The sequence below is a fragment of the Lutra lutra genome, chromosome 1 (assembly GCF_902655055.1).
Source record: "Lutra lutra chromosome 1, mLutLut1.2, whole genome shotgun sequence".
In the NCBI taxonomy this organism is placed as follows: domain Eukaryota; kingdom Metazoa; phylum Chordata; class Mammalia; order Carnivora; family Mustelidae; genus Lutra; species Lutra lutra.
Genome location: NC_062278.1, coordinates 175,619,594 through 175,641,218, shown reverse-complemented (window position 1 = coordinate 175,641,218; position 21,625 = coordinate 175,619,594). Strand labels below are relative to the sequence as shown.

Sequence of the window (21,625 nt, the reverse complement as noted above, 5' to 3'; positions counted from 1 at the left end):
CTCTCACTGTGTCTCTGTCAAGAAAAAAAAAAAAAGATTCAAAGCAGAAATTTTTTAAAAAAGATTTTATTTATTTATTTGACAGACAGAGATCACAAGTAGGCAGAGAAGTAGGCAGAGAAGCAGGCAGAGAGAGAGGGGGAAGCAGGCTCCTTGCTGAGCAGAGAGCACATAGCAGGGCTCCTTCCCAGGACCCTGAGATCATGACCTGAGCCAAAGGCAGAAGCTTAACCCACTGAGCCACCCAGGCACCCCCAAAGTAGGACTTTTTATATCATTGGGAACCTAGAATGTTTGGATTGAAAGGATCCTTAAAATCTCTCAATTTTGCCTTAAGTTACATTCATTTTCTTTCTTGTTAGTCAGTCAGCTTAGTGGTTCATTGCTGGGACTCTGGGTTTGGCTGCTTGGGTTTGAGTCTGGCATCACCTGTTGCTGGACTTATGTAAGTGGTCAAGGTGTTCAACAATTAGATGTTTCAGTTTGCACGTTTGTCAAATGACAAAAATAAGAAGGAATATTTTGTTTTGTTTTAAGGATAAAATGGGATAATGGATGTAAAGGGCTTAAAGCTCTGTGCCTAGTACATAATGAATACTCAGTACATGTTGCTTTTTATTGTTCATCAAAGACTTTCATAGTTACTGTGTGCTAGACACTGGGCTGGTACCGAGAATGAAGTTCAGTCCCCTTATTTATGATATTTCCTGTCTAATAAGAGAGGGGAAAATACCCCACAAATGATTATCTAATGTTATGATAAGCCCTACCATGGACAACAAATGGGACAAAGTGTGTTGTCAAGTCTGAGGATGGAGCAACCATATTTGATATTTGGTTCTATACGGACTTGGTAAAAGAGAGGTGTAGGGATATGTTTATCGTCAAAGAGAATGGCTCACAGGGATTTAGAGCTCTGGAATGATCTGGAAAATTGGATGTGGCTGGCTCAGAGGTACCTATGGGCAGGCAGGTGGGAAATTCAAAATTCCCATCAGGTGGAAAGTGATCGCCCTGCCTGCAAGGCTGTGTGTTACCTCTAGTTGCTCTATGAGTTCCTATATTCCTAACATTTTTGGTGTTTGTTTCTGAATGTATCTTGGGGTGTGTTGACTATTGTTTAGAAGGTCTTACTTTATATTTTACATGTATTTCAGTTTCTGAAGGTTGAGAAGCAAGATGTGTGTGAAATGTGGTTCTGTCCTACTGTTGCTTTAGCGAAGTTGGCTGGTCCAGTGCCATCATCTGACACCATTTATCATGGGTCTCAAAAAAAAAAAAAAAAAAAAAAAAAGCATTTTCTGTCTTAACAGTCAGAGAGCACTTTAAAAAGCAACTCCTCTGGGCAAAAAGTTGAGAGAGTGAACATTAAACACACTGATTTGTTTTTCTTCCTTTCTATTCCCCTCTCTGCTGGCCATCCCCATCTTATACCCCTGTTTTCTCTTCCATTTTAATTTCCCTTTTAAGGAGTCTCTCCATATTCTTTTTCATTTTCTGCCATCACTATCATCTCAAACTCCTCCGTTTTCCAGCTTCTCTTAGGACTGTGGTGTCACACTGGGGTCCCCACCCACCCATTTTGGAGTTAACCAGGCCTGGTGGAATTCCCAAATTTGTACTCCGGCTTCCACCTTACTTCTCTGACTTGCTTTATATATTGAGTTTCTAAGTAAGATTTTGTTTGGAGATACAGTTCTGGGGTTACAGAAAGTTTAATATTATGGCCTTAGGGTTGTGAGTCATACTTCATTTCTCATTTACTTTAACCACTTCATAAATAGTAAAACAGATTTGAGTAGGGCCCTTTTCAAATAAATGTCTGTGTGTTTTTTTTATTTTTCACAGTTGCTCTCTTGAACTATTCTTTTCCTTCATTATTTTGCTTACAAATGGTGCTATTTGGTGTGCTTTTTGTGGGGTAATGTGTTGGAATGCTGTTTTATAATCTTTCTCTGAATTATACAAGTCAGAATGGCATTCTTGAATCTTGCTCTTTAAAAACTGTTGCTGAGTAGTATTATGAAACCCTTATACCAATGGAATGTAAGGTTCAAATGGCATGATAATATGCATATTGATAAACTTTTCTTAGGTTGAATAAAAGACACATTCCATAAGGCAGGCACATTCATGTTTCTTCCCTCTGTTGAGTGTGAGGCGGGTCTACCTGTCCCACAGTCCACATTCAGAAGAAACAGAATCAGAAAGAAGAGGAGGAGACAGTAATTTGATATTTTTTAGATTGTGAAACTCTGTAGCTAAATGATAATCTCACGTCATTTTTTTACACCTGCTCTCTGGTGTATCCCAGCTAGTTCAGAGCAGTGGAAAGTGTAGATAAGACTCATTCATGACCTAGAAGATGACTCCTCCTCCTCCTTTCTTAGTGATGATAAATAATTAAGTCTAATATTAGTGGGCCAAGACTAGGGGAGGGAGACTTGGGTGAAATGTGTTGTAGGACCTTCTTTTTAAGAGTTTTGTTAAGCAAATAGATACAATGCAAGATAAAGCAAATGTCTTTTCTATTCTGATGTTTACTTCTCCAAAGCTTAGAGGCTGTTCAAATTTCTTTCTTTACTTATAACCGAGCCAAGCTATACATATGTATTAGTTTTAGGTCTTTCCCTGTAAATCCGATCCTCAGACATTTTGTTCCTTTTCTGAGCCATACTGCATTTGTCTGCATCATTCTCGCCTTTAACACGAAATTATCAGATTCCTTATAGGTTCTGTTCTTCCCTTGTGCTAAAATATACCTCCCAAAATGGTTTGATCCAAATATATTCTGTCATTGTCTAAAAGAGGTTTGAATCTTATTTCTTTTTGAATATATGTATGTGTGTATGTGTGAAGAAATTCTGAATCTGATAATCCCAGTTTTGTGGAGATTTAAGATTTAAGTACTTCTTACAGTGAAATATAATTTCAGAGTGTTCTTTATATTCAAAGAACCAAAATGGTTTCTTTGGGGAATTTAGCCTGAGGAACTAACTCAAAACATGGACAAAACTGAGCACTAAAAGATGTTTGTTGCAGATAAATTCCTAAAGGCAAAAAATTGTAAACAACCTAACAATGGAATTAATGGTGTTTTCCAGGTGGGTGTAATCCATTCAGTGAAATACCATTGGATCCATTGGATGAAGACTCTGAAGATGGCACAGCACTGTGAATAAACCACCATGTGACAGCACCTGTGTACTGCGATTATGAGTGAGTCAAATTATTTAGAGGAAAACTGGCAGGGATTGTGCTGAGATACTAACGCTTGTGTGGCATGAAGGACAGGAGTAATAAAACCCTCTTTCTCTCTCCCATTTGCCGACGGTCTCTTATGTGCCAGAAATTACAAGAAGTGCCTCCCTGAACTAACTCACACTGCTTTCCTATAGCCGTCATTGTCTATGGCCATACCTCCCTGGATGAGCCTGATCTCATCTCATACAGCTGTCATGATCCCCATTTGCAAAGGAGGAATTCAGAGGCTCCCATAGGTTAAGTGATTTGCCCCAAGTCATACTTGTTCTGACTGGTGGGGTTGGGCTTCAAAGAGAAGGCCTTAGGTATTTTACATATTTATTTATTGCATGCATTTTAGCAAGAGAATAGAGAAGAGAAAACTGAAGTAGTGGTCATACAACCTGAATTCAAACATCAGTCCTCCCGCCAATAGATGGTTTGACCTTGATCTGCCATTCCTCATTCGTAATCAGAGGTGCATTGAAAGTGAATATCCACAGGGAGCATTCCTGTGTCAAAATTCTTGTGCATGGTTTTCTAGTTGACTGGAGTGTATCTCTTACTCAAAAAATAAGGTCATTCTGTGAGACTTGGATGAATCGATTTTGCTGTAGTTTCTCATTTCAGACCTTCCGTATGTTAACAAAGATTGTCTATCTTACAGAGATGCAAGTATTACTACCAAAAGGTAGTGCAGTTGGTGTGCATATTGATGGGGAAAGGACTCATGAGGTCCAGGCCTCTTTGCATTTGTTTGCCTAAATCAAGGGAAAGGAGCACACAAGGGGTGACATGATTGATGGGGAGCTTCAGAGCTCTGGCTGCTGTTTGAGTATGGCTCATAAATTTCTGAAAAGATTTCCCATTTAGCTAGGTGCATAGCCTCATGGCAGACAGCTGCCTGCACTGCTGGGGCATCAACCCTCACTCATCATGTGAGATACAATAGGAATGGCTCCTAGCTGGTAATATTCATGCCCATCTGTTGAGATAACAGGGTGCTCTCGTGAACACTGGTCAACTTCCTCCTTCTCTACCCCCCTCGAAACTCTTCCCTCCAACCTCCCATCCATCTCTAGCCATGCGCATTTCTATCTTCTTTTCAGATGTCCTTTCTATTTGGATAGTATTTTGTTAGTCCCTACAGTCTGAGGAAATTGTCATCAAACTTGAATGTACACACATACCACTTGGGGATCTTATGTAAAGTCATATCATAATTCACTTGATGTGAAGCAGGGCTAGATATTCTGCACTTCTAACAAGCTCTAAGAAGGTGCTTTTAGTTGCAGCCATGGATAGATGGCTTTATTCTTCACTATGCATTTTCTTATCTTGGAAGCTTAAATCAGTGAAGGTAATTAGATACCCATGTAGTCCATGAATGTTGAATATTGCCTTCCTGTTGAGCATCTTGGTCAAGATCTGTACTTGTACTTGAAGGCATGAGGGAAATCATAAGACATAACCAGAACATGATTGGGTTTGCCATTTCCTGATCATTGAAGGAAGCAGTCTGATGCTTAGGACCTGGAACTCCTATAGAGTGTATATGGAGCTAAGTGGGGATAAAATGAAGGAGAGTGGGGCTGTCAGTTCTCACCTGTCCTTGGTCATTTCCTGATCTCAGATAAGAAGCTCCCAAACTCATTAAATCTTAGATTTAGTCCCATCCGCAGAGGAAGACCTGCAGGAGAGGTGACTGCCTAGTAAATACCAAGGCTCCAAGGTGATGGGGCATCACTGCCAGTAACATCATGTACAGAGAGAAAACTTTGGAGGAAATGGCAGTGACTCACCATGAGATCATCATGTTTATAAAAGAGAAGAAGGGAGAAAAAGTAATGTCCTACCAGATCCTTTGAAGCAGTCCTATTTTGCCTGAGTCAACGTAGTCTAAAGGAAACTCAACAAAAGAAAAGAATGAGGAAAAAAAGTGTGTATCACATCAGCCCAACCTACCAAGCAGCTTCTGGACCAATTTTTTCCTTGGCACCATAGGACATTTTGATTTTCTAGAGACTAAGTGTTATATATTATATGAATAAAATATATATAAAATAGAGGTTGAAGAGCCCTGAAAAATGCTTTTAGAGAAAGAAAAAAGATTTTGAGGGCGCCTGGGTGGCTCAGTGGGTTAAGCCGCTGCCTTCGGCTCAGGTCATGATCTCAGGGTCCTGGGATCGAGGCCCGCATCGGGCTCTCTGCTCAGCAGGGAGCCTGCTTCCCTCTCTCTCTCTGCCTGCCTCTCCGTCTACTTGTGATCTCTCTCTGTCAAATAAATAAATAAAATCTTAAAAAAAAAAAGATTTTGAGTTTTTTGTATTTTTTAATTCACAGAGGCAAAGCAGGGATAGAGAGCAGTTTTGATCGAAAGATTAGTTGTGATGGGTTCCTGCCCTCTCCTGGATGGACTCTGGAGGGTAGAATCAATTAATTCCTCTTTATAAATAATTTTAATTCCCATGCTTCATAATTCTAGATAATTCCAGATAAACAGGAGATTAGGATAGACATGTGGGTGGAAACTTTTCCACACTCTGGGAAAATTGGTATTTTCCCATTTAACTTACGTGATGGAAAAGAAAATTTTGCAATATGAAAAGAAACAACCTGATGATCTCTGTATTCCAAAATCTAGGCTTTCTGAACTTCAAAGCGAGCTCATAAAAATGACTTGAGAGCAGTACAGAGCTGTCCATACGGTATACTTTTCCTACATTACGTCCATCTCCTCTTCTACAGCTACCTTATCCTCTATCCTGCTGAAATATTTCTCATTCCTGAAACCCATCATTTTCTTTCACTTCTCAGGATCTTTGTTTATCTGGTAAAATCTCATCATTAAAAAATTCTAGCTCACCAAATGCAATTCTTATACAGCTACTTTGGACAAGCTTTTGTCTTTTTTTAAATAAAGTGTAACACGTATTTACCAAATGATTCAGGAATTCCACTCCTAGATATAGGAGATACACACACACACACACACACACACACACACACACACACACACCCCTATTCCACTCCTAGACTCTATCTCTAGATATATATATATATATATATATGAAAACAGGTCCAGACAAAGACCTGTACTGGAATGTTCATAGCAGCTTTATTCATAATAGCCCTAAACTGGAAACATTCCAAATGTTCATCATCTGGTGAATGGCTAAACATGTTGTGGTACATCCATATAATTGAATACTATTCAGCAATAAGAAGAAACAAATGACTGATATATGCCACAAATTGGATGAAAATCAAAAACATTATGCTAAGTCACAAAAGCTAATACCAAAGACTACATACGATATTATTCCATTTAGATAATTTTGTAAAAGGAAAAATTATAGGGACAGAAAGATCTGTGATTTCTAGGGCCTGGGGTTATGGGGAGGATATAGACAACAGTAGGGCACAAAGACAAATTTTGGGGTGGCCACTCTTTTTAACTTTGGTAGCACTGGTGCTTACATGACTCTGTTTGTCAAAACCATCAGCCTGTGGTTTTGAAAAGGATGAGTTTTACTATAAGAAAACTGTTTCTCAAATCTCACTTGAGAAATTCTGGCTCACAAATCAGTTTCTCCTCTGATCTCTTTTAGATACAGCCAGTTGTAGCCATAAGTTCTAATATGCCATTCACCACCTTAAACTTGAATATACACATGGACACATCACCTGGGGATTATGTTAAAATATAAAACACAATTCCCTAGCTCTGGAGTTGGGCTGGAAATGCTACACTTTTTTTTTTTAAGATTATTTATTTGAGAGAGCGAGCACATGAGTGGGGGAGGGGCAGAGGGCAGAAAGGGAGAAGCAGACTGCCCATTGACTGCAGAGACCAACAGGGTTCAATCCCAGGACCTGACATCATGACCTGAGCTGAAGGCAGATGCTTAACTGACTGAGCCACCCAGGCGCCCCTGGAAATACTGTATTTGTAATAAGTTCCAAGGCGATGCTTGAACTTGGGGCTGCAGACCACCCTTAGAGTAGATGGCTTTATACTACATCATGAAGTTTCCTATCTTGGAACTTAGTAGATGACTGGGTTGCCCATCTGGTCTTTGGTGTTGAGTATTGCCTTTCTCTTAAGCAACGTAATCAAGGCTGGTGTTCTCCATGAGGGCTTGTAACAAAGTCACAGAATATAATATTTTTCTGTACCTCTTTCTGCTGGAAGCTTCTCAAAAACCAAGTCTGTGTATTGTTTACCATTTGTTTTTTTTTTTAACACCTGACCATTGGCTCCTAATATATACTCAGAAAAACTTTGTGGAATGGATGGATGGATGTAGCAATGCCATAAATGATAAGCAGTGAGGTTCCTTTTCTGAAGAGTGACAACTGGAAGAATACCAGGCTTTTGAGCAGAAGCAGAGTCCATTTAAAGTGCAGGGATCAAGTCAAGAAACCACACAGTAGAATGAGTACATACCAGAAGTTAACTTATACTTGCCTTCTGTAGGCCTTTGTATTCCCTAAAGTCCTGTCCTTTCTCTGGCAGAATCTGACCCACAGGCTTCTCTTCCATGCTCCTGGCCCATTGCCTGGTGTCTGTCATTGCCACAGTGCTATAGATTATTGAGATTAATCTGTCTTGCTGTTGTACTAATGACCCCATTTTCAAGCAGGATCCCTGGAGTAGTAGGAATAGCTGATATTGGTGTACAGGGAGTTCTCTGCTAGAGGGATCTAAAGGCAAGCCTAGTGAGTATTGGAGCTTGTTTAACAGTTCCTGGTCAACAAACCTAAGTTTCAGATGTGGTTTCATCACTATCTGTTTTTGTGATCTAAGTCACATATTCCATGCCCTCATCTGGAAAATAGGAAATGGGGTAAGCCAGGCAAACCTTCATACTGTTCTTCATCCTGTTCTTCATCCCCCAATTTTGAGGTTTGTGACTCCCAAAACCTTACTGCTTCTGTTCTAAGTATTATGAGGATTTAAAAATATCTTAAATCCTTGTTATTTAACTGGATGAAACCCAAGTCCAGATGGTTGGTGTTCCCTGAATGATGTACTCTTTACATATGAGAACTTGATTTGCCAAGTTACCCCACTATTTTCATCTCACATTCGTGCCCAACAGATTTATTTAAGAGGGAAAAGCTTATATGAAAATAACCTCAAAATAAGGGCACTTGTTGGAACTTTTCTGATCATGCTAATTATTGACTTCAACCTTGTATGGTTTCAAATGGACAGCTGTGTATAAATATTAATTTTTCTTTGAGGGCTTTCACAAAGATTTTCTTCAGTAGTTTTGTTTTCACAACACAATCAAGAGAATTAGTGGTTCTGACGAAACAGCAATTAAATGTGTGCCACATCTCAGCTTGTAAAGTGACACACAGTTTCTGGAAACAGGACATCATTTTAAATGGAATTAGTTTCCTTTGTCATATTATTGATTGAAACAATTATGATCTCAGCTCTTTGCTCTTTTCAAACAATTTCACTTCAGAATCTTTTTTTCTCATCTTCTTTCAAAGTAACCATTTGAAGTGGCCAAGATAGCCTTTTTGTTGATTGTCCTGACTTCTTACTAACAGATCCTAATTTTTCCCAGCTTTATTCTGATTTCTGTCCATTTCTCTTTCACATGTTGGATTATTTGTAGATCTTGTCATTGTAATTTTCCATACCATCTGGTTAGGATGTGTGGCCAGCATATCACCTGACCCCCAAAGCTTCATGGTCCCATTCCAGCTGGTAACTGGTTTCCTCCCAGAACTATATTTCCCAGCACCCTTTGCATCTGGCAAGACTCTAAGACTAGTTCTGGCCAATGGAATGTGAGTGTGGAAGTGGTGTGTCACTTCTTAAAGAGACAAAGAAGCAGGCTTGCCTTCTCCATGGTATGTCTTTATCTGTCACCTCAATGGGTAGAGGACCATGTTGAGGACTGTCAGACACACTAACATTGGGTATCCTTGAAAAGGAAATAAATTTCTATCATGTGGCATCACTGAGGTTTCAGGGTTGATCTGCTTTGGCAGCTAATTTTTTTTTTTAAATTTTTTATTTCAGCGTAACAGTATTCATTATTTTTGCACCACACCCAGTGCTCCATGCAATATGTGCCCTCCCTAATACCCATCACCTGGTTCCCCCAACCTCCCACCCCCCTGCCCCTTCAAAACCCTCAGATTATTTTTCAGAGTCCATAGTCTGTTACCTTAAGTAACACAAAATGTTATCAGATCTGCATCTTTAATGTCAGGTTTTCATCTCTTGTTTTCAGCATGGTATCTTCTAGGACTTTTGAAACAATATATTTTTTTTCTAGCTTACTTTATTGTAAGAATACAGTGTCTAATACATATAAGATGCAAAATACGTGTTATTTGGCTCTTAATGTTACTGCTAAGGCTTCCAGTCAACAGTGGGCTATGCATAGTTAAGCTTTTTGGGAAGTCACAAGTTACACTAAGATTTGTGACTGGGTGTGGTCAGGGAATGGCAGCCCTAACCCCCACATTGTTCAAGTGTCACCTATATTGGGAAATTGGCAAAGAATTAAATAGACCGAATTGGGTAGGTGGCAGAGTGTACTGGGACGATTTGTTACAGTCTTCTATTGAAGAAGGGCCTAGAGGATTCAACATTGATGGAATTTTTAGGAGACAAGTTTGGATCTTGCTATTCTCAGGTGTGTCCCAGTTTTGCTCAGGTGGTAAAGGCTTCGGGGTTATTTTGGATTTGCGGGGAGTGGGTAAAGCAGATAATAGCAGGACAGTGTGTTGTGTGGGAGCAGCAGAGTGAAATTCAGAGTTGGATGAAAAGAAAGAGATTCCAGATCTGCTCTGCCCCTCTGCCTCTATAACATTGGTCGGTTATTTAATCAATGCCTCAATTTCCTTACCTGTAAAATTGGTATAATGGCACTTTTCTTGTGGTAATAACACAGAACAAAAGATAAATTACTTAAGTGCTTAACACAGAACCTCGAACATTGTGTCAAATGTGAACTATTTATCACTCTCCTTGCTTTTAAACATAACTGATACATTATGATAAACTCGTTCACTGCTGGGTCCTCAGCATCTACAACAGTGCCTAGTACGCAGGGGCTCAATAAATAATGGTTATCTGAAAGAACAAATACAGTTTTTATTCTGTTTTCCTTTTCGTGTACTATTGTAAGCATTCTCCTGTAAGTTATTTGCAAAAACAGGATTTTAGAATTGTTGCTGTGATCAATATTTAATAAACACATTTAGAACTCATATATCCAATTGTGAGCTTCTCTTCAATGTTGTCAGCAAGTAATCACTTTTTCTAAAGATGCTGATCTTGAGCAATATATTTTTGCAATTTCTCTTAGGGTAATATATCTGGAGTCTGCAGCATATTCTTTGAACACTGACAAGGGTGGCAAATTGTCAACCTTTGCAGGTGAATTAGATTACTGGAGATAGTCACAAGTCATTCCTGACTGCGTTGTTGAGTATGAAGAATGATTTGCCATGATGAAAATGTAGAGCTTAATGTTGCACAAATTTTTAAATGACTCTCATTGCACAAAGAACATCTCCAAAATTGTACCAACCCAAAGAATTCATGTTGGAACAACTAGGTAATCATACAAGCTTGCTGTTAAAAACAGAAACAAAAACAAAAACAAAACAAAACAAAAAACCAAAAAAAAACCACACACACAAAAAAACCCCAACCCATCGGAAGGTGTTTCTTTCACTTAAAAATCCTACGTCTGTTCAGAGGAAAATATTTAGTTTTTAAGAGGTCTTTCTTGGTCCAACTTTTACAGCATTTGCCTCTGAAAATAAAAATCCTTGCTTTGGCTTTTTTGGCTAAAGAGCTTGAAGGGAAGTCTATTAAGATTTGAATATGGAAAGTCTTTCTCAGTACTTTCTCCTTTCCAGAAGGTTAAATAATTGAGCAAATTACAGTATAGCCGAGTAAAGGCTTTGAAGATATTTGGGTTCTTGCTATTTGATAGTTGGTCCTACAGTGGTATGAAACAGGTGGTAAGACCTTAACTTTCTGGGAAGTAAAAACTTGAAGAGAGAAGGGCAATATAATTTTCCGTATGTAATGCCTTAAACTAAATTTTAAGGGTTTGGGGAGACAACGTGGCAGGGTTATCCCATTGCCTGATACTAATCGCCATCTTTAGAGGGTGATACAATTATTTTATTATTATTTTATATTCTTTTATATCATATTATATATTATATAATACTTATATAATATTAACTATATTATAAATAATATACATACAGATATATATATTATATATTATATATATATTATTTTATTTTATATTATAGTATTATTAAAACACTTTATCATTTACAGAACAATGTCAGATACTGTGTTCTCTTTGATTCTCCCAACATGCTAAGTGGGCATGATTATCTCTAATTTCCAGATGAAATAACCCAAGGCTGAAGGAGCCTGTGACTTGCCTGAGGTCAATTAAATAGTGAGTGAGCTGGGACACTAAAACAAGTTTGCAGTGCTTCCCTTCCCCCGCCCCCCTTACCGCCTTTGGAAACATCTGGTTATTTTGATTCATTGTGAGTTTTATTTTTTATTTTTTATTTATTTTAATTTTTTATAAAATGGGCTTCAAAGTGCAGAGTGTCAGCTGAACCATGCTTAGAAAAGTAACAAAATAAAAACAATTGTTGCTTTGCTTGAGTGCTAACTTTATGGAAGTACAAGTACCCACAGGCAGGGGATCCAGCCTTTCTCATTTTATGATTGGGAATTTAACAGTCTTGTTGATGCTAAAATTTACCTCCTCTCCATGTTAGATATATTGTATGATATCACCAGATGAAACTAACTTATTTTTCCACTGAAATTTTCCAGGGGCACATTAGAAAATGGGATACTTTAAAATGGCATGTTTTTGTACAGATGGAGAGAGTCGTTCCCCCTCCCACCCCCATGGAACCATTATGTTTCATTGGCGAGGCTACTGATCCACACACGTGACTGTGCGCTGGCCTGTCTTTCAGCCTGTCCCCAGCTTTTTATTAATCTCTACTCTCCCTTCTAAGAACACTTACACAGCCCAGTCATTTTGTGAGCATGCAGTACTTTTTAAAATATGGGAAATGGAGTAGTATCTAAATTTTCTCATGGTAGAGCTAAAACCATTTTATTGGTTCTGTTGGGAACCAGTAGCTGTTCCCGTCAAGACATGATTTTGACAGCAGTGGAAGCCTCTCTCTCTGTTTCAGTGCTTGATGACAGCTGCATTCCTTTCACCAGGCCCTGTTGTTTTAAGAATATTGAGACAAATTTTTCTTTGCCTTGCATTCTTGGTTTTAAAACATCACCTCTCTACAGAGGACTTCAACTATATACAAAATACTCGATTCCTTGGAAAATAAACCAGAAGTAAATACAGAAAGACCCTGTAATTAAGTTGTTCTTATAGTAAATACATGATTGTGATATTTACATAATACACAATTTTTTTGAAATGTAATTTTTTCCCTACAAAATTAGTTTTTATTGTGAAGAATGATGTTAATCCAAACACCCACAAATGAGCTAAGAGTATAAAACCCATAATTTAAATACCTTAACATCACAGTGTTTTCATGGGGGTGGCAATTCTGATAGTCTTTTAGGTACGTATGTGTTTGCATAATTTAAAAAATATATACTGTACTTTCTGATTTCACATGTAAGCATTTCTCCATTTTTCTGGATCGTTTTTGTAAACGTCCATTTAGATGGCTGCGGAATAGGCATGCTGTGTGGTTCTCTGTACCCTTCCCTGAGTATTTCTTGTTGCTGTATTTGTGCTTCTTCATAGTCACAAGCAATGTTGCCATAGGGACCTGAATAGTGGTTTCCTGTGTTCATGATTATTTTCTTAGCACTTTTATTTCTTCCTTCCCAAAACTTATTACATCATAATTATTCTTTCTCTTGAGAAATTGTCTAAGCAGCTGCCTTGAGGTGGGGGCCAGTGTATTTTCTGTTTTCTCAGCTTAGGAGACTTTTCACCTTAAAACCAGCCAGACCAACGACCCACCATCATTGTAGAATTTGCCTCAAATGTCACTCCTGCAAAGAGCTTTTCTCTCGCAGTTTATTATGGTGGAATTGTGGCCCCGCCCACACCCTCCACTACCAGTGCCCTCTCAAGGTACATCAAAGTCCTAACCTCCAGTTCCTTTGAATGTAACTTCATTTAGAAATAAGGTCTTTATAGATGTCATCAAATTGAGATGAGTTCATTAAGGTTGGGCCTGATCCAATGATGGGTGTCTTTTTGTAAGACAAGGGAAATCTGGGCAGAGATGCACACAGGGAGGATAACTGTGTGAAGATGAAGGCAGATATGGAAGTTACACTCTCAAAAAATGTTCAAGCCAAGAATTGCTTGGGGCTACCAGAAGTTGGAAAAGGTAAAAAAGGAACCTCTGCTAGAGGTTGTAGAAGGAACATGACCCCACCAATACTTTGTTTTTAACCTCTGGCCTCCAGAACTGTGAAAGAATACATTTCTGTTATTTCAGATGCCCCAGCATTTGGGACTTTGTTACAGTAGTTTTAGAAAACAGGTACATCCTTTTTTTTGAAGTAGTATCCACACCTCCCTTGCCCCCCCATGTTGGTTTCTATCCCATTACCCTGGTTTATTGTTTTCATAGCAGTTTGTGAAATTCTTGTGTTCATTTTTGGCTTCCTATGTTTATTTTTTAATTAATGTGTAGTTTTTAGCTTCTTTGCTTAACATCCCTCCCTGTTCTTCACCGAAATACAAGCTCCTTAGAGAACTGGGGACCTTGTCTGTCACTCTCGATTGTGCCTGGAAAACACATGTGATTTACCCGTTTTTGGCATTCTAGTGGCCTTACCCCTCCATCTGATCAGGAGACTGCATACCTTCCTTTGGAGCTGAGAATGGTATTGGTTTTGAAGTGGTAACTGATACCTGAAGGGTTAATTCTGAAAACTTTTATAGCCGCTGGGCTCTGTAGAATCTGGTGCTTCAGTTGTAGAAGCTGGTGCCCTAGATCAAGGAGCCAAAGGTGGCAGGAACAGAGATCAAGTTATATCCAGAGAAAGCAGTGGAAGAGCACTTTCTTATCCCTTATCTTCTAAGACACAAAAATGCAGATGATCCAGACTGACATAGAGGCCCTTGTGCCGTTATTGCTATACTTGATTTTGATTCTAGTGTTATAGGATCAATATTAATTAGGATGTTTCCATACCAACTGCTATCCAGAGAACCTCCTTGGAGTCTGTTCCTTCACATACAGAACTGAGTTGCCCTCGGTGGACTAGGTGGGCATCACATGTGACTATCAGACTGCAGAGAAGGTGTTGTCCAAGAACAGGACAGAACCATTTTGGTGCATTCTTTAAGTAGAGTTTCCTAATCCTGAAGAAGACGTGATGTATGGGAAGGAGAAGTAATGACAAGGGGGGCACTTGTGAAGAGTCCCCCCACCCCTTGCCCTCCAAGAATTTGGATGTTCCAGAATTAATGCCAGGAAGCTGCATGGAAGTGTGGGTACACAGTTATCTTTATCCTTAAGAACCTCTGATCGCCTTTGGTCCAGCTGCATTTGCCCACATTGTTTTCTGCCCAGTCTCTTCCTAGGTTCCCATCTGACTCATCCTAGGACAACCCCCTTTCTGAAGCTAGCCAAACTGAGGATGGCATGAAGAGAAAGCCTTGTTGCTGACCAAGGTGAGAGTATGCAGAATTTCCTTGATATTACCCATTGAACTACAATATCAGCAAAAATCACCTTTGACATCATAGTATCTTAATTTCCTTAATAAGTTCTATAAAACATCCACATGTACAGTATTAGTTATCATCTGATTCCTGGCGTATAGGTACTTTATAAATACTTTTTGTATGCATGAGTGGTTATTATATTCTCGAGGTTTGTTGCATTCTTGGGTGCTTTAGAAATGAGGAATGATTTTGTGCTGATGTGATCCCACTTGGGAACTCATTCCATTTGGAAACCATTGGTGTACATTTAAAAGACAGCTTCCTAGGGCAAAGAGAAGGACTGAGGAGTATTGCAAAGCCAATGGGGCAGCCAGGATAGAGCCTGTGGTCCTTCAGTTCTGTGGTCCTAATGCAAAAACCTGGCGCATTTCTTCAAGTCATTCTTTACAAGGAAGCTGAAGTCACAGTTCAAGATATTTGTCAGATTCTGTTTGTCACTTGATTAAACTCACAGAATGGTTTCCCAGCCCACTTGAAATAATACCAGTGTTCTTACCATGTTCTAGAAGCCTAGATGATTTGGTTCCTGCCTAAATCCCGTCTCATCTTTGACCTTTTCCTTTTCCATACTAGCCTTTCTTTTGTGTCTTGAACTGAGAGCTCTTTCTTGCCTTCCAGCTCTTATATCTGCTTTTCTTTGTGCGTGCTCCTGGGTGCCATTGCAAAGTTTCAAGTTAGAAAGTGACATGTTGGGGCACCTGGGTGGCTCAGTCGTTAAGCGTCTGCCTTCGGCCCGGGTCATGATCCCGGGGTCCTGGGATCGAGCCCTGCATCGGGCTCCCTGCTCGGCGGAGAGCCTGCTTCTCCCTCTCTCACTCCCTCTTCTCATGTTCCCCTCTTGCTGTGTCTCTGTCAAATAAATAAATAAAATCTTAAAAAAAAAAAAGAAAGTGACATGTTTGTTTGATAAATGAATTCACAGTGACTGAAGGTGGCTGGGAGTGGTAGAGACATAGCTCTTCTAGCCCTTGCTTTACACATTTTCGCTTAAAATACCCCCACATCATCATTCGTTAAACCAATCCTCTTGGAGGAGCTTGGATCTTATGTCCAGAGAAATTTTCCTGGGAATGTCATCTTAGAAAAAAAGAGCTTTCTGGTGGCTATTGAAGTATGCTTGGTTCACGGTCATGTTGAATGGAACTTCTAAACACCATGACTCAGGTAGTGCTGAAGCAGTTTGTATCAGGGACTGTCCTTCCCACATGTGTGTTGCATTAAGAAACTACTTGAAAGACAGTTTCAATACAGGCTTGAAAGACAGGAAGAGATTTCAGGAATCTTATTCTCACCAAGAGAATCATACTTTGGAAGTACATTCAGGGTCCTCTCTACCTGGCCCCTCATTCGGTGTTAGGAAGCATAGAATTCGATAAGAATATCCAGACAAGCTCTTCCTAAAGAAACAATGAAAGATTTCACCATTTAACTGGGGTTATTAAATTGCTATGACACTGACTACAGATCAGAGATACCTGTTCATTATAACTGCACATGGTTTTGTATTTAATGGGTCATTCCTCAGCTGTCAGACCTAGCTTTGTGTGGAGTCAGATCTGGTAACTAACTCCAGACCATGATTTCAGGTCTTGGGAAGGGCTTTCTTTTCTTGGCCCAGCAAAATACTTTGCCTGCCTGCTCAGTGGGTTAGAAAATTATTTTAAGAGCAGACAGATTTATGATAGACATTTGCAGTGAAATTCTGTAGATTGAGAATGATGTTGATTTATATTTAATGGTGTGAAAATATACCCAAGATATATTATTAACTGGAAAACAAAACTAAAAGTACATGTAGTTTTATTAAAAAGTTTTATAAAAATTATAGAAAATGATGTATTTTCTCTGGCTTTATTGAGATATAATTGACAAACATTGTACAAGTTTAAGGTCTGATAATGGGATATGTGAATTTGTTACAAAATGTTTGCTATAATAAGGTTAATTAATGCATTCTTTGCCTTACATAATTTCCATTTAGCTGTTGTTAAGGTGAAAATATCAAAGCCCTATTCTCATAGCAACTTTTAAGTATGTGATACACCATTGTTAACTCTAGTCACCATGCAGTACCTCAGATCCCCCGAACTTACTATCTTATAATTGAAAGTTTGTACTCTTTGACCAGCGTCTCCCCATTACCCTCAGCTCCTGGCAACCACCATTCTATTCTTTGTGTCTTTGAGTTCAATGTTTTTAGTTTCTACATATAAGTGAGATCACACAGTATTTGTCTCTCTTTGAATTATATTTCACTTAGCAGAATGTTCTCGAGGTCTATTTATATATTTTTGAAAAGGTTGCAAAGGAAATAAGCTTGACTGTTATATACTCACATGTTAGCAGGGGTGATTTCTGGATCATGGAATTACCTGTACCTCCCTCCAAGGGCAGGTCCTAGTGGGTGGTAATGCATCAGAAAGACACATCTGTATGTGGTCATTTTCAAATTCCAAATATTATCAGTGGTGCCCTCTTTTCAAATCAAATATTGTACGAAGTGCCAATATGTAAGACAGATGAAGAATAAAACTGTCTTCACCAAAATCGAGGAGAAGCAGAGCAGGTCTTTTCATACCCCCTTTTCCTCCAACTCCCCTGCAGTGGTTCCCAGGTACCCCAGGGGAGAAAAGGATCCAGGGAACACAGTTTAGATACCACTCCCCTGAAGTGTGGAGAGCAAGCCTGGAAGTTGGATTTTGAGACAACTAGCCTAATATCAGTCATCCATGTAATGCAAATCCAGCTAACCTGGACTGCATTACCTCGAGTATGCTGTCATCACAACAGTCATGGTATTAAATGAAAACATTAAGCAAGTGTCAAAGAATCCTTGATCGACTAGGGCTTAGTATCTTTGCATTCCTTAGGTGCTGTGAAATTTTAACATTATTGTGCACAGATTCAAAAAGCCTCACAATCATGATCACACAGGATTTTGTGTAGCTGTTACTCACAAGCACAGAAGCTGTCCCTCAGAATCTGCAACACATGATTATTCATCACCTGTGGGGGTAGGGAGTGGGGGAGAAGACCTTAGCGTAAGCTTTCAAGGATCTGGGCAGAATTTGTTGTTGTTGTAGAAAAGGTTTTTATTTGCAGAGCTTCCAGTGTGGTGGCTGCTGAGTTCTCTTCCAGGAGCTCTGAGGTCCCTGAGGCTGTCCTTGCAGGGACAGAAGAAGATTGACAGCCTCTACACTCTGGGTGCTGACCCCAACTTTGAATAGATCATTAAAGTTTCCATTTTGTATGTTGCTATTCTATTTAAGGCTTCATTTGGGGAAAAACAAAACAAAACAAAACAAAACAAAAAAAAAACCAACCCAACTGTAGCAAAGTGAAAGTTTGAAACGTACTGCTTAATGTATCAATCAGTGTGTGCTAAAATTGAAAGTGTTTTACCATCCAGTTGCTCTTGTGCTTATTTCTGGGAACTCAAAATCGATAAACTTGAAGCAAATATTTTTATCCATGAGAAGGAAAGGGAAAATTTTGTACATTAACCTTTTGCCTTAGTTGGGATCATTTCTTTGTCTCAAGTGAAGGAAGATACAATTAAAAATGTTTTTTAAAAAGTTGTTTTGGGTAAATCGTGGAATGTTTGAAAAAATACCCATATGCATGAAGACAAAAGCAATTTATCCCCACATGATTATTCCCACAGCCTGAGAAAACAACCATGAATATTAATGTTCTATTTCTTCTGAGTCTCTTTTCTGTACACCTGTGCCTGTGCGGGCATAACTGGTTTTGCAGTGTGTGTAAAGTTTTATTTTCTCTTCTTTTTGTTTTGTGTTATATTTTGAGCCTTTTTTCCCTGTCATTAACAGTTGTATTGTGTGGATGTTCCATCGCTTCCTTTACTCCTTTGTTCCCTTTGGAGGTTTAGGTTGTTTTAAATTACTTTTAAGAATAATGTTGGGCGCCTCTTGGTAAAAGAATATTTAATATCGCATTTTTTTTTCAAATCAGAAAGAAGCCTAGAAATATGGTTGCTGACTATAGGGTAGGAAAGCATATCTTTAAAGCTCCTCGGACACAGTGCCAACTTCAAGCCAACGTATCCACCATGTCCAGTGCAAGTGCTCAGTACTACTGCTCCCTGCTCAGCAGCGCCCCCTTGCATTACTGCTTGTTTTCTTTTTCTCTGGGCAACATGATCCGTCTATTTAAGAGATATTTATTAAGTACCTGTTATGTTTGAGACCCTGTCCTTAAAAAAGGAGAGCGTGGTATGGTAGGAAGAAGACAAAGTTCTTGCTTGCAATGAACTTATATTCTAACAGGGAAAGTGACAATAAACAAATAAATGTGTACCTTATGTCAGTTTAACTGGTGAAAAGCTTGACTGCACAGAGCTGATGTTGCATCAGCATTGGCAGAGAGGCATGCCAGGGGGTTCTGGTTCTGGTGAAATCTACCAGTTCCTCTGAGGCCCCTTGCAGGCTCTTGGGTTAAATGGACTATTTATTTGGGTCACTTTATTCTATTTTGTAGCTGACTGTATTCTTTGACCAGTTTATTGTTTTTGTCTATGTAATCTGTTTGGATTTGTAGTCCTTTATCATAGGTGTTCAAATTGGTGAGGCATTTTTAATCTTTTATCATTTCAAAGAGTATAGTAATTTATATGCCACAGATGCTTTTTGTTTTCAGGCAAACGAAGATGGAGTTTGGGGACAGTCACAATTACGTGATATTTTTGCGTGCCTTTTTTTCTGTCTTTGCTGTGTGTTTTTGGTTAAGGAATAGTAAAGAAGCAATAGTACCTTTATGCTATCTTTAACAATTTCACTGTGTGGTTAGAAAAGAAAAATTAGATATCTGGAAATGTTAAGTGCTTCAAATATTCAGAGCATATATTTGACATAACAGGTATAATTAAAGATCTTTCTCTCTAACTTGATAGTCAGCAATGAGTGCTGTTCTAACTGATGTTAGAGATGTGTAATAGTTTCTGCAGGTGCTCTTGGGCAAGGCAGAGAGGCACACAAAATGTTCTGATGTGTTTGTAAGAATGCGCTGTGGAGCCAGTCTGCCGGGTACAAATCAGGGCTCCACCTAGAACAGCTTCATGACCTTGGGCAAGTTACTTCTTCTCTCTTGGCCTCTGGAAAGCCCCCATTTTATAGATTGTAAAGGTTAAAGGAGTTAATATATGTAAAATTCTTTTTTAAAAAAGATAATTAACTAATTAATTAATTTGCGAGAGCACACAAGTGGAGAGAGGAGTAGAGAGAGAGAGGGACATGAGCAGACTCTACCCTGAGTGCAGAGGGTCATGTTGTAGTGGGCGGGGGTAGGAGGGGCTTGATCTCACGACCCTGAGATGATGACCTGAATGGAAATCAATAGTCCAATGCTTAACCAACTGATCCACCCAGGTGCCCCAATGTATGTAAAGTTCTTAAAATTGTGCCTGGCTCATAAAAAAGGCCCAGTAAGTTTTAGTTATTATTTTTATTATTAACATTATTATTATTTTGCTTTATCGCTGTATTTTTTTTTTTAAAGATTTTATTTATTTATTTGACAGAGATCACAAGTAGGCAGAGAGGCAGGCAGAGAGAGAGAGAGGAAGGGAAGCAGGCTCCCCGCTGAGCAGAGAGCCGATGCGGGGCTCGATCCCAGGACCCCGAGATCATGACCCGAGCTGAAGGCAGAGGCTTTAACCCACTGAGCCACCCAGGCGCCCCTTATCGCTGTATTTTTAAGAACTCCAACATCCTTGGGCCAAATGAGGTTTGTATTGGGGTCACTATCTTACTCAATTTTGTAGCTAAACACATTCATCTAATAAGTCTGTCGTGAAACTTACCAGGAGATCTGATTTTGGTCTTCTCTGTTCTTTCTTAGAATCTTCACTTAATACCATTTGACCTGACTATGGCACTATCTTCCTTCCATACCCTAAAACAGGTGAGTGTTACACTCAGACACTCCCAGTCGTTACTCTTCACAACTGTCCTAATTCAGTGTCCACCTGGTAAACTTTACTGTGTGGCCCGTGGCCTCATGCAGTGTTGCAAGTGAGATCTGCTGAGATGGTCTTCTCTTGTGCCTAGGCCATCTCATAGGATTATAATATTTTGTGAACCCCACCAATATCAGCATCCTTCACTGGTTTTCCAGTTATTCAGTGGTTAGAAACACTTTGACACATGTAACATTATTTTGGTTAATGAACATTGGATATGTTGGGAAAAATATCCCTCATCTTAGGCTCATGCATAAAATTTCCCAGGTGTTTGTGTTTATTTCCCTTTCTTGTCTTGTACACATTCCATGCTGGACAAATCTCAGAAATGTGGGCAGGCTGAGTCAGCCCATGAACTGGTAATTCTCACCTTGTCTGAATCTCAGAATCACTTCCAAGAGTTTAAAAGATGGTGGAATTGAAGTCCCAGCCTCAAAGATGTGTTTTTAACTGGTCAGAGGGTGGGGGGAATTTGTTATTAAGGTATGGTTTTCCATGTTTTAATATTATTTACTATTTATTATTATTTATGTATTATTTTCCATGTTTTAATAAGCCTTCCAGTTTATTATTTATTGTTATCTGATGCATGTTAAAAGAACCATTGAACTTGGATGTATAACCTGATCATGGGGCCTTTTAA

The 21,625-nt window shown here is 39.1% G+C and overlaps 1 long non-coding RNA gene across 1 annotated transcript in view; it reads left to right on the top strand.

The window, feature by feature from the left end:
- Positions 1 to 20,907, top strand: part of LOC125109292 (uncharacterized) — an 86,174-nt gene extending 65,267 nt beyond the window's left edge. The window contains exons 3-5 of the long non-coding RNA XR_007130175.1: positions 3,105 to 3,219; positions 14,851 to 14,951; positions 20,862 to 20,907. This is a non-coding gene — a long non-coding RNA (uncharacterized LOC125109292). The remainder of the gene's footprint in view (positions 1 to 3,104; positions 3,220 to 14,850; positions 14,952 to 20,861) is intronic.
- The last annotated feature ends 718 nt before the right edge of the window (positions 20,908 to 21,625 follow it).